Source organism: Anolis sagrei, chromosome 6 (genome assembly GCF_037176765.1).
Source record: "Anolis sagrei isolate rAnoSag1 chromosome 6, rAnoSag1.mat, whole genome shotgun sequence".
In the NCBI taxonomy this organism is placed as follows: domain Eukaryota; kingdom Metazoa; phylum Chordata; class Lepidosauria; order Squamata; family Dactyloidae; genus Anolis; species Anolis sagrei.
In genome coordinates, this window is record NC_090026.1 from 119,430,663 (window position 1) to 119,442,241 (window position 11,579).

Below are 11,579 nucleotides of genomic sequence, written 5' to 3' on the forward strand. Positions count from 1 at the left end.
AATGCAATCAAAGGGTTTGTCGCAACCCCCAATGGGGGGTTTATAGCAGAGCATTTATAGTAAATGGAATATACATTTTCATTGGTTCCCAAAGACAAATCATTTCAATGGTTTAAGTTAGCTATGCAGTTATTCATTAGTTGTTTATGATTTTGATTGACATTGTCTTCCCTGTCTTCTCATTATGTGGCCAAAATACTTCATCTTTGCCTCTAATATCCATCCCTCTAGCGAGCAGTCGGGCCTGCTGAAGTATGGACTGGTTGGATCTTCTCGCAGTCCAAGGCACTCTCAGAACTTTCCTCCAGCACCACAGCTCAAAAGCATCTATCTTCCTTCGCTCAGCCTTCCCTATGGTCCAGCTCTCACATCCATAGGTGACTATGGGGAATACCATGGCTTTAACTATGTGGATCTTCATTGCCAGTGTGATGCCTCTACTCTTCATTATTTTATCAAGATTGGACATTGCTCTCCTCCCAAGAAGTAAGCATCTTCTGATTTCCTGGCTGCAGTCTGCATCTGCAGTAATCTTTGCACCAAGAAATACAAAGTCTGTCACGTCTCCACGTTTTCTTCCTGTATTTGCCAGTTATCAGTCAGTCTTGTTGCCATAATCTTGGTTTTTTTAGATGTTTAACTGCAACCCAGCATTTGCACATTCTTTTTTCACCTTGATTAGAAGGCTCCTCAATTCTCCCTACTTTTGGCCATCAAAGTGATATCATCTGCATATCTAAGGTTGTTAATGTTTCTTCCAGCAATTTTAACCCCAGACTTGCATTTATCAAGTCCTGCACATCGCGTGATGTATTCTGCATACAAGTTGAATAAGTTGGGTGAGAGTATACAACCCTGCCGTCCATCTTTCCCAATCTTGGACCAGTCTGTCATTCCATGGCAGTGTAGTCTCACATAACCCCATTCAAAGATAATCTCGATTCAGAAACTGGATTATATGGCAGCGTAGATCCAGCTAGAGAAAAAGGCTCTTGTCACCAAACTATATTTGATGTTAAATTGATATATATTTTAAAATTTGTATGGTTACATAAATTATTTCATATGTGCTGAATTTCCATAATTTAGATTCCTTTATTAGTTTTGATCTTTAGAACTACTTACCATGGAAGTTAATGGCTGCTAAACTTCAAAATAAAGAAAACCAGAATGTGTATATAGTTTTAACAATCCAGTCTTATGGATTTTTGTGTAGTTAAATGACATGAAAGGCAATTTTTAATGCAAATATTGATTTTGCTTGTTCTCAAAATATTCAATAATTTGGTGGGTTTTTTTTTTGAGTAGCTCATTGACATGAAGGTTAACTTTTAGTGCAAATATCAATGTTGCTTGTTCTAAAAAGTATTTTTTTCATAGAAGGAAGCTAATAGCAAGTGTTTTCCTCTAAAAATATTGAAAAATCTTACCATTGATAGTATAATTTTAGGTTTCGATTTTGTATGTTAAATGAGGCTCATTCCTGGAGCGTGATGTGTACCTCTGGTTTTGAACATCCCATGCATTAGGATTGAGACTGAAATAAAAGGGGAATTCTTTCTCTTGGTTAACGAAAGCAATTCCTTATTTGCTTTGCTATGTCAAACAAACCATGCTATTTGTCACTGTGGTTTGTATATATGTGTGCTGAAAAAAGAGGCTTTCAACTTTGATCTGAAGCAAAGTGCACTGGTAGCGAGGATGACAGAAGTAACAAAACTGCAGTGTCCGTTGTCACTCAGACAGATTCTCTAGTAAGTCAACAAAGGACATGATTTAGAGGCTGAAAACCCTAGGACTTGGGACGGGGCTTGTGTGTACTTGTGAGAAAATGCAGACCTTTTCCTTCTGAGGTTCAGACAAAGGTGTGGGGAAATTTATTAGTCAGGGATTCAGCTCAGTATGATGTGCAATCAAAAGGTGTCTCTTCTAGTCCAGAGACTGGCCTTTGCTTGCATTTCTAAGCAAACAATCCCATTTAAAAGGCTGCACTGAGCAAGGCGCAGTGGCACGTAGCGGCTGCTTTATTCAAACTGTCATCGCAGTAGATCTCAGGGCATGCTTTCCCCGATGTCTCTGTCTTTTAAAACAACACTTTTTGAAATATCTTTACATTCATTTTCACATGGTTTGCTGGTTTTCCCCCCTCCCCTATCTGGTTTAGTGTGAACCAAGGAGTAATTAAATCAATACATTAGAAAGTTCTTTCCTTACATTCCCTTGTTCAAATCCTATCCTCCAGCCCCATTTGGTTGGGTTTTTAAAAATAGGTTTTGGATGCCCTTCAATGCAAGTTTTCTCATTAAGATGCTTTAGGTTCATTATAGGATAAGGGAGAATATAATTTAAACAAACAAACAGTACTGACTACCATAGCTTAGATCAGTGCCATTCAATGATGTAGATTTGCAGATAATCTTGAATTAGAAAATTATACAGTGCCCTATAAATGAAGGATACTTATTGAGTTATGTTACTAAAGGAATCTTCCAAAACGGTGTTTCTCAAACTCTGCTCCTCCAGGTGTTTTGTACTTCAGCTTCCACAAATACCAATTTGTAATACCAATTAGGAATTGTAGAAGCTGAAGTCCAAAACATCTAGAGGAGCAGAGTTTGAGAAACACTGCTGTAAAAGCACCAGATCCTGTTTGATCTTGGATGCTAAACAGGTTCAACTTTGGGTTGCTGTGTGTTTTCCAGGCTGTATTGAAAACTCACAGCATCCCAACCCAACCTATGGGGATGCCTGCCATAGATGTGGGCAAAATGTCAGGAGGGAATGCTTCTGGAACATGGCTGTACAGTCCGGAAAACTCACAGCAACCCAGTGATCCCAACCATAAAACCTTCGACAACACAGGTTCAGCTTTACCTAGTGTTTCGATAGAAATATCAGAACTGTAGGCTATATTTTAGATTGCAAGGCTATGACAGAGCCACCCCTGACTATTCCTTGCCTAAGAAAACCCTAAGCAATTAATGGGATTGCTATAAGTCAACAGGTGAAGGCACATACATACATAGACAGACACACTAAATAAATGCCCCATTAAAATAGTCCATATTTAGACTGAAACGTTGATTATGCGTTTGTATTGGGAAGACCAGTAAAATGCAGTGATTGTGAGATGATTACGATTCTGAGAAGCCAGAGTTCACGTTCTTAACTCAGCCATGGAAACCCACTGGGTAACCTTGAACCACTCTTTTAGCCTTAGAGGAAGTCAATAGCAAACCTCGCCTAAATAAATCATAAACAAGAAACCTCTAAGATCAGGTCATCATAAGCAGAGTCAAGTTGAGGGCCCATAACTAAGTGAATTTGGATTGCAAACTATTATCTCTTGTGTTGGTTGGTTTGTAAAATCTTGCCTTTGGGCAGAAAGTTAGATTTGTGGTTAGATCCTTCTAGTCCTGGATCCTTGTTAGCAGAAAGTGTTGCTATATGGAAAAAGGGCTGGCTCCAAGGTCTGCTCTTTCAACCTGCTTGTTTATGTGTTCAATGGCCCCTCAGGAAAGGCTAGTCAGTAACCTAATTGGGTCCCTTCATCATAAGATAGACTCGTAACAGAATTCTAAAACATAATTATGCACCATTGGTTAGACCTTTAATTTTTCAGCTTCATTCCAGAAAGCTAATGAATAGAAGCCACCCCAAATGCCCTGCCGTCCACTGATAAAGGAGAATTGAACTGAGATTCCCAAGTGTAGTTCCCTCAAATTGGTCACTTAAAAGTAGCAGAAGTGTTACATGTGAACAAAGTTTCATATTTCTCCTCCTGTTTTGTAAGAATTCCTGTTTGTGAATGTTAATCTCTACCCTCTTTATCAGCAGAGGGTGCTATGGGTGTTTTGTGCTCTCCAGGACTTCATTCTTTATGCATGCTTCAAATTAAAATGAGTAGAACTAACTGGTTTGAGTAGGAATCAAGCATATATTTGCATCCTCTATGGGAGGGTGTGCCATAACTTATCAGCCCATCATTTCCTTAAATTGATTGGTGCTGACAGAGTTAGACATTTTTAAGTGGCTAGTTTTGGCTCCCTAACCCGTGACCTCACACCTTCTTCTGAAATGACTTAATGAACCTATTCTTAAGATAGTCTTGTTTTCTAGCATTGCCCAAGGGGGTGCTTCAATCTGATGTGAACATAACTTTATTCAAGTGTTCATATGGTTGTTTCATGTTCACTGTTTAAAATTAGTATATTTTAGAGCTTTGCTGTATAATGTATCATGAATAATGACCAAGTAGGAACAGTAAGAACAGACCATGGAACAACAGACTGGTTCAAGATTGGGAAAGGTGTATGGCAGGGCTGTATACTCGCACCCTACCTGCAGAACACATCATGCAACGTGTGGGGCTTGAAGAATCCAAGGCTGGAGTTAAAATTGCTGGAAGAAACATTAACTACCTTCGATATGCAGATGATACCACTTTGATGGCTGAAAGTGAGGAGGAGCTGAGAAGTATTATAACCAAGGTGAAAGAAGAAAGTGCAAAAGTTGGGTTGCAGTTAAACATCAAAAAACCCAAGATGATGGCATCCAGACTGATTGATAACTGGCAAATAGAGGGAGAAAATGTGGAGGCAGTGACAGACTTTGTATTTCTAGGCACGGAGATTACTGCAGACGCAGACTGCAGCCAGGAAATCTGAAGATGTTTACTTCTTGGGAGGAGAGCAATGACCAATCTCAATAAAAGAGTCAAGAGTAGAGACATCATCCTAGCAATGAAATTCCGCATAGTTAAAGCAATGGCATTCCCTGTAGAAACCTATGGATGCGAGAACTGGATCATAAGGAAGGCTGAGCAAAGGAAGATAGATGCTTTTGAACTGTGGTGCTGGAGGAAAATTCCAAGAGTGCCTTGGACCGCAAGAAGATCAAACCAGTCCATACTCCAGGAAATAATGCTCGACTGTCACTGGAGAAAAGAATATTAGAGGCAAAAATGAAGTACTTTGGCCACATAATGAGAAGACAGGAAAGCTTGGAGAAGATAATGATGCTGGGGAAAATTGAAGGAAAAATGAAGAGGAGCCACCAAGGGCAAGATAGATGGATATTGTCAATGAAATGACTGGCTTGACCTTGAAGGAGCTGGGGATGGTGATGGCCAACAGGGAGCTCTGGCGTGGGCTGGTCCATGAGGTCATGAAGAGTTGGAAGCAACTGAACAAATTCACAACAAAAAGAGGTTTGCTTGGGTGCATAATACATTCAACACAACAGATCCCCTCAATTTCTGTTACTGTTCTATGTTAATCAACTTGAAGAATTAAGAGATCTGAAACCACCGATTTCTTAAACTATAGAGTTCATATTATTTGTTGAAGAAACCAACTTTTTAATACGTAATACAGAAAAAAATATTCATCAGCTTTAATAATGCTTATATTTTTTGCATCAGAAATTTCATTTAAATTTGCATTTTTTGGGATTTAAGCTTGCATTTAACAGGAAGCACAAAAGTGGTGTCCCTGAGATGAACTTTGCCGACTTTGATCTATGGCCATTGCTTTTAGTAGATCTGTGCAACTTCAGTGCATTTTTATCCAGTTGTCCAACATGTAGATTATAAGAGCAACCACCAGGAGATTCAAGAAGAGGAAAGAAGCCACACCTTTTCCCTTCTGGCAGGGGAAAAAAACTATTGAGGGGCATAGAATAATTGTATGAATTGAGTCATGGATGAGATCTATCTCTGGTTAGAGCAGAGCCATGTTTAAAGGCTGTGGGGAAGAAATGCTAGTACAACCATAAGAAAACTAGCAACATCATTTTGTTCCGAATCATAATTCACTGTCAGTTTTTCTTTTCCCTCCTGGCTCTCTTTACGAAACTGCTTAGAGACAGTAGTTTGAAGCAGGCAATTTACATCAAAGAAGCAAATTCTAGCACTGCTCTTTCCTGCCCTCCTTCTCTTGTTCAAAGACCTCATCAGCCATCTCTAGAATGGGAGAAGTGTTTTGAAAAGGTTAAGTGATTTCTCACCCCCACCCCCAACACTTCTTAATTGAGTTTAGACACATTCTGTACATTTTTACATCAGCATCAAAGGTAGCGTCCTCCCAAAGATAAGCAGCTTCTTCTCATGTTTCAAAAAAGAAAAAAGGAAAAGAGAAGGGGAATAAAGAAATACAAAATAGATTCTATCACACACTTCCATCAAGCCTTTCCGACTGACAGCTACTGGATATCGCTGTCATTGTCATTGGAAAAAATGGGCAAATTTTCTTAACCAGGACTACAGGGAGGTTTTTGATGACAGTGAACATCATCCAATCTGTTGTTTCTTTTATGTGTCAATTCACATAGGTGATATTTGGTACCTGGAACAAAAGAAAGGCCAAAATCCTTCACAGTGGTGTATCTTAGAAATGTTTGATAAGAAACTTAAGATATCAGACTAAAAAATTAACAATGGCCAGTTGTCATCTTGAAATCAGAACATGGGTAGCAGTGCGACCACGTATGCAACATGGTCTGTTTTTCTCTTTAAACCTTTTTAACATAATGGAGGACTATAACTTGTAGTTCTGGAAAACTTAAGTGGTGTCAGATAGCATGTATGCATTGTTTTAAACATTTTGTTTCATAGGAGCTGCTATACCCCTAAATGGGGAAGAAGTCTCTACTTTCTACTACTGGGCACTCACAATTTCCAGTCCTAATCTATATCTATATCTATGTATATAATAAAAGTCAAAACTTGTATGCGGAGGACAAAAGTGTGGCGGGAGGAGTATGTGCCAGCGTTTTGATTGGCTGCTGCAGTGGTGCTATTTGCATATGGTCTCTGATTGGCCAGTTTCAATAGGAGCCCCTGGTGGAGAAAAGAGTTCATGGCAGAAACGGGGACATGAGAAGGAAATTTGCATATGGTCTCTGATTGGTCAGCCTCAATTCCAAGATTCCGAGATGACAAACAGAGGAAAGGAAAAGGCCAGAGGGGGCTGAGTCAGACAATTACCAATACAGAACAGATTTGGCACACAAAGCCCCCATGACCCACTCGACATCCTACTGCAGTTTGGAGGAGGATGAACCATGGATGATGGGACTTGCAGTACCATCACTCACATTCTGAGACCGCTGTTAATCTCATCCAATGACTGATCAGGACCAAACTTGGCACATAGACCTCTCATGACCCACTTTACGTCCTGGTGTGGTTTGGCCAGGGATGGACCATGGATTATGGGACTTACAATACCTTTGCTCAATTCTTGAAACCACTGCAACCCTAATGCAATTACTGATAAAGATCAAACTTGGCACACTGAGTCTCCATGGCGCACTCGACATCCTGGGGCAGTTTGGGGGAGGATGCACCATGGACGATGGGACTTGCAATAACTGCACTCCTTTCCTAAGACCATTACAACTGCCAACAATGATGAATCAGGACCACAATTTACACAGAGAGCCCGCATGACCCACTCTACATCCTGGTGCGCTTTGGAAGAATTTGACAATGGATGATGGGACTTGCAGCCACTTCACTCACTTCCTGAGACCACTGAGCCCCTCGCCAATGACTAATCAAGACCAAACTTGGCACACAGAGTCCCCATGACCCACTCTACATCCTGGTGCACTTTCGAGGAGGACAGACCATGGATGATAGGACTTAAAGTACCTCTACTCCCTTCCCAAGAATGCTGCAACCCTCATCTAATGTCCGATCAAGACCAAACTTGGCACACAGAGCCTCCATGACCCACTCTACATCCCGATGCTGTTTGGAGGAGGACGGATGATGGGACTTCCAGTACCTTCACTCACTTCCTGAAAGCACAGCGACACTTATCCAAATACCAAGAAAGACCTAACTTGGCACAGAGAGCCCCCTTGGCTAACTCAACATTCTGGTGATGTTTGTGGGAGACTATGGATGATGGGGGAGAACAGACTATGGATGGTGGGACTTGCAGTACCTAAACTCACTTTCTGAGACCACTGTGACCCTCATCCAATGAATGATCAAGAACAGAACTTGGTGCATAGAGCCCCCACGATCCACTCTCCATTCAGGTGCAATTTGGAGGAGGATGGACCACAGATGATTGGATTCAAAGTACCTTCACTAACTTCCTGAGACCACTGCGAGCCATATAAATAACTGATAAAGACCAACCTTGATACACAATTCCTTTCTCAAATAACCCGGGCAGCGCCGGGTCCCCAAGCTAGTATATAATAAAGAAGAGTGTTTGTTTGTATCGGACAGAGGAAGGGCGGCGGGCGGAAGGGCGGAAGGGATATGTGGCAGCGTTCTGATTGGCCAGCCTGAAAGTTCCAACATTCGGATTGGCTGCCGCAGTGGTGCTATTTGCATATTGTCTCTGATTGGCCAGCTTCAAGAGGAGCCCCTGGTGGAGAAAAGAGTTCATGGCAGAAACGGGGACATGAGAAGGAAATTTGCATATGGTCTCTGATTGGCCAGCCTCAATTCCAAGATTCCGAGATGACAGAGGAAAGGAAAGGCCAGAGGGGGCTGAGTCAGACAATTACCAAGACAGACCACACTTGGCAAACAGAGCACACAAGACCCACTCGGCATCCTACTGCAGTTTGGAGGAGGATGAACCATGGATGATGGGACTTGCAGTACCACCACTCACATTCTGAGACCGCTGTTAACCTTATCCAATGACTGATCAGGACCAAACTTCGCACAGAGACCTCTCATGACCCACTTTACATCCTGCTGTGGTTTGGCCGGGGATGGACCGTGGATTATGGGACTTGCAGTACCATTGCTCAATTCATCAGACCACTGCAACCCTCATCCAAATACCAAAAAATACCAAACTTGGCACACTGAGTCTCCATGACGCACTCTACATCCAGGTGCAGTTTGAAGGAGGATGCACCATGGACGATGGGACTTGCAATACCTGCACTCCCTTCCTACGACCATTACAACTGCCAACAATGATGGGTCAACACCACAATTTACACAGAGAGCCTGCATGACCCATTCTACATCCTGGTGTGGTTTGGAAGAATTTGTCAATGCATGATGGGACTTGCAGTCACTGCACTCACTTCCTGGGACCACTGAGACCCTCGCCAATGACTGATCAAGACTAAACTTGGCACATGGAGCTCCAATGACCCACTCTACATCCTGCTGCAGTTTGGAGGAGGACAGACCATGGATGATGGGACTTCAAGTACCTCCACTCCCTTCCAAAGATTGCTGCAACCCTCTTCTAATGACCAATCAAGACCACACTTGGCACACAGAGCACACAAGACCCACTCTACATCCTGCTGCAGTTTTGGAGGAGGGTTGACCATGGATGATGGGACTTGCAGTACGTTTACTCACTTACTGAAACCACTGCAACCCTAATCCAATGACTGATCAAGACCAAACTTAGCACACAAAGCCCCCATGACCCACTCTACATCTTGGTGCAGTTTGGAGGAGGACAGACCGTGGATGATGGGACTTCAAGTACCTCCACTCCCTTTCCAAGATTGCTGCAACTCTCATCCAATGACTAATCTAGACCAAACTTAGCACACAGAGCCCCCGTGACCCACTCTAAATCCTTCTGCAGCTTGGAGGAGGGTTGACCATGGATGATGGGACTTGCAGTACCTTCACTCACTTACTGAAACCACTGCCACCCTCATCCAATGACTGATAAAGACCAAATTTGGCACACAGAGCCCCTATGACCCACTCTATATCCTGCTGCTGTTTGGAGGAGCATGGACCATAGATGATGGGACTTCAAGTTCCTTCACTCACTTCCTGAAAACAATGCAGCCATTATCCAATGACCAATAAAGACCAAACTTGGCATACAGAACTGCCATTACCCACTTTCTCTAATAACCCGGGCAGCGCCGGGTCCCCAAGCTAGTTTCTCATAAAGTGTAAATGGAATTACATCAATTCTTCATTATTATGTTTGTTTGTTGGTTGGTTGATATGTTGATGGTAACAGAGCTGGGGGGGGGGGGGGGGAACATTGGAGATATGGCATTAATATGGATTACATGAATTCCCTTGCAGAAGCTTTAAAAGTACTCAAGGGTTAATGGGAATCTGGGACTTGTGCAATAAAGTTGTAAGGACAGTTGGAAAAAGTGCAGGAGCTGGATGATAAATTAGGCCTGGAAGCGCAATATCAGTCAGAATACTATATACAGGGGACAGTAGTAAAGTGCAGGGGTCAATAATTAAATTATGGTTGAGGGGGCACAATTATTTAATGAACCGTTTAGTCAAATGCACAGTGGAACATCCATGTTTTTAGGTCTTTGCGAAAAGTGGATAGGGTGAGTGCCAGTCTAATCTCCCTGAGTAGAGAGTTCCAGAGCTGAGGGGCCACTCTTCCTTATCCCCACCAACCATGCTTGTGACGGAGATGGAAGCGAGAGAAGGGCCTCCCCAGAAGATCTTAGAGCTTGCGTGATGTGATCACAATGTGATCGTAAAGCTAGGTAGGTCCCGAACCGCTTAGGGCTTTGTAGGTGATAACCTTCACCTTGAATTGAGACTGGAAATTTATCGGCAGCCAGTGGAACTGTTTAAACAGGGGTCTTGACTACTATAGTAGACAAAATCTACTGACACCTACAGAGAAATTACTACTGTTATAGGGCACATGCAAGGAATAACTTGCAGCTTGTTTGGCCTCCTCCTGGGCCTTGGTGGGTATGTCTATATGTGACTATAGATGTCTGATGCAATATCTGCATAGCTGGAAAATCTTCTTTAAAGAAACTTCTGAACTGCTTCCCATTGATAGCCATCTCCTGTTATAGATTGGGTCCACTCACACCTTACTCATTAGCTTGTGGCTTTTCACATTAATAAGTATATGACAACAAATATCTATTCCTGAGCAATTTTAATTTTTCATATCTTGTCCAGTAGTGGAAAGTAAGAGGACTCTGTTGAAGACCTTGGATGCCCAATGGGCTAGAACATTATTTTGTTTCCATAATCCAACCCTCAGTTTTATACTGTTTCCATTCAAAGTATTGCTTTCTTTTCCTTTCCTGTGCATGTAACGTGCACTTGTCCACTTGCCTTTTTCTTTCTTAGCTAGGGTGACCTTTTCCAGTTGAAAAGGATTTTGACTCAGGAGGTTGTATTACATTTACGTGACATAAAGCACTTCAATGTAGCAGGGACAAGTTGAAATTCGTAAAATATCTGGTTGTTCCGGTGCCCACTGGAAATGTCACCCATTGTCTAATCAGCCACATTTAGGCTGTCATCTTCCCTTACACTCATAATACCCACACTACTCTCCTTTTCTTTTTCAGTGATTCACCGTCAGGTGTGTTTAATTCTTTTCACTCTTGGTTTGAGTAAGAAGGCTGTACCTGAACATTTTCTCAGTGTGTGTATATATACATCTTAGAAAGTGCTATATATGCAGAGATCATTCTTGAAATCAGTGAACTGCAGCCATCGTTTATTGAGTACAAAACTGAAAGTCTCTCTAAATTAAATGAGGTTTTGTTAAGCAGTTGGCTGCTTCCCAGTATTACGTTCCAAGAGAAACTGGCAGCTGGCTAGTGGGAAAAGAAAT